We start from the raw sequence: 2,330 nt of genomic DNA, 5'->3' as shown, positions 1-2,330 counted from the left end.
ATATTTATGTACAAAATCAACGAGAGATTTAGTGGGCCCCCTACAGCATAAAAACTGAGGAAAGAGAATGCCAATCTTTGCACCCTCTGGTATTAATTCCCGGTCAAAAGAAATAGATGTTAAATTTACTTATTTACCCTTAATGTATTATTACATATGGATGATTATTTAATTGTGTAAAAGAATATTCTAGTGATTACATTCATAATTTTGCTATTCTTAATTTTAAAGAGAATGAAGTCGATTTCTATTACACCATTTAATAGTTAAGTAAACACTTAAAAAAAATCAATAATCCTTACTATTATTATTTTACTTTTTTTTTCTAATCTTATTATTTTTCATTATATTTTTTTACGGTTTAATAAAAGCACCCTTAATGCTATCAATGGTTCTATTATTATTGTTGTTGGTGGTGTTGGTGTTGTTTTTTTCTTCTTTTGTTGTTTTCTTCTTCTTGTTGTTGTTGTAAAAGGAGAATATCTTCTATTATTATTGCCCCTAATCGTAGTTTGCCAAGAGAGAGAAACTGTTTAAATGAACCAATAAAAGAGGTACAATGATTGACGGTCACATAAAGATATGTTTTGTATAATTATCTACCGTGCAACAATGACAAAAACATAATGTGGTTACACTTAACCTATTAGTACTTACATTAACCTTAATTATTGGAGTTTGCAGTTAAACTTGTCCCTTTTTTTTATGTTTTTGCTTGAATTGTCCCCTTTTTTTTTATGTTAAACATAAACAAATAAGCAAGAACATGAATGTTACGGAGTAAATGTTTGGAATCCATTCACATTTGATGAAGAGTTTTAGAGGGCCGGCTAATTTGAACAAAACTCTTCAGTTATAATTTCATAATTAGCTAGAAAGCACTAAAGTAAAGACTGTTTTTGATCCAAATGATATGAAGTTTATACTTATCTTCTGATGGGAATAGACACCTCCCATTTTGTCCCCTAAAGCTTAAGAAGCCCATGTTCTCCCAGCAATTCACTTTAATCTCGATGTCGACAGATCATCACCCAATCAATGGAACTTGTTTATTTGGTTGGCCAAAAAAAAAAAAAAAAAATTGTAAGGGGAAGCTAGCGTGGGGCGAGGACATGTAATATACACACACATAAATATATATATATATATATATAAGTATGTAATATATATTTTTGGTAAATACACGTGTATATATATATATATATCCGTGCCAATGTACGTATAAGCGTTTTGAATATGTTGTGCATAATTTTGTCGTCAAAAGCGCTAAAAAGGAAGTATTACATTTGTGCTTCCACCAAAAAGCAAAAAAAGAAAAAAAAAAAAAAAAAAAAAAAAAAAAAAAAAAAAAAAAAAAAAAAAAAGCAGCAGCAAAGTATTTCATTTCTGTCAACGTCGCAATAGAATGGAGAGAAATCTCGAAGCTTCTACTTTGTGCATGGTTGTCTGAAATCCATTCCTCAAGCAGAAACACATGTCTAAGATCAACAAGAGCAGAACAGAAGCTTGTACTTCGTGAATGTCTGAAATGCCTTGGTTCTTCTAAAGTGAAAGTAGATTTGTTTTGTCGTGTAAATATACCATTCACATTTTTTTTTATTTTTTTAAGCAAAGAATTGGAAATAAATCATTGATCTTTCCATTGACTACTCACAACTTATTCGTGTTAAGTTTCTTGTGCTCCATTTGTAAGAAATTTATTAATTATTAATTTAACGTTTACTTAAATCAAAATGCACCAGATGTCGTTTCGTTCCCGAGAGAAAGCGACAAATTTTTTTTTTTTTTTTAATTGAAGTTCCCCGTGATTCTGTCTTCACACTCACACACCCATACTTACACACCAACACACATCTGGTGATTCGAACCTCAACTTAAGATTAGGATGGAGAGAGGCTTACATCCAAAAGGCGACAGGTTTTTTCAACTACAGGGATGACGCTTATTTTACATATGGTTAAACAAAATGTGCATCAAACCGACGACGTGCCGTTTTATTACCCTCAGGACACGACGTATTATTTAGATAACGTTTCTTTAAAGTAAAACGACATGTCATTCCACCAAGTAAATAAAACATGAACTCTAAACCAGAAGAAGAAAAGAGAGAGAGAGAAGGAAAAAAAAAAAAAAAAAAAAAAAAGAAGGGGGAAAGCGAAGCAAAGCAGACAAGAAATTGGAAGAGGAAACTAAAATGTGGTAAAAGTAAGAAAAACAATGAATAAATATAAGATCGTCTGATTTATTTATCAAAGAAATAAAGAAATTGTCTACTCTGGTAAAAAAAAAAAAAAAAATTGTTTTTTGAAAAAGCCAAAACTTGAAAATTA

The sequence above is a fragment of the Morus notabilis genome, unplaced genomic scaffold (genome assembly GCF_000414095.1).
Source record: "Morus notabilis unplaced genomic scaffold, ASM41409v2 Scaffold1089, whole genome shotgun sequence".
Lineage (NCBI taxonomy): Eukaryota > Viridiplantae > Streptophyta > Magnoliopsida > Rosales > Moraceae > Morus > Morus notabilis.
Note: the sequence above shows the minus strand (reverse complement) of the source record.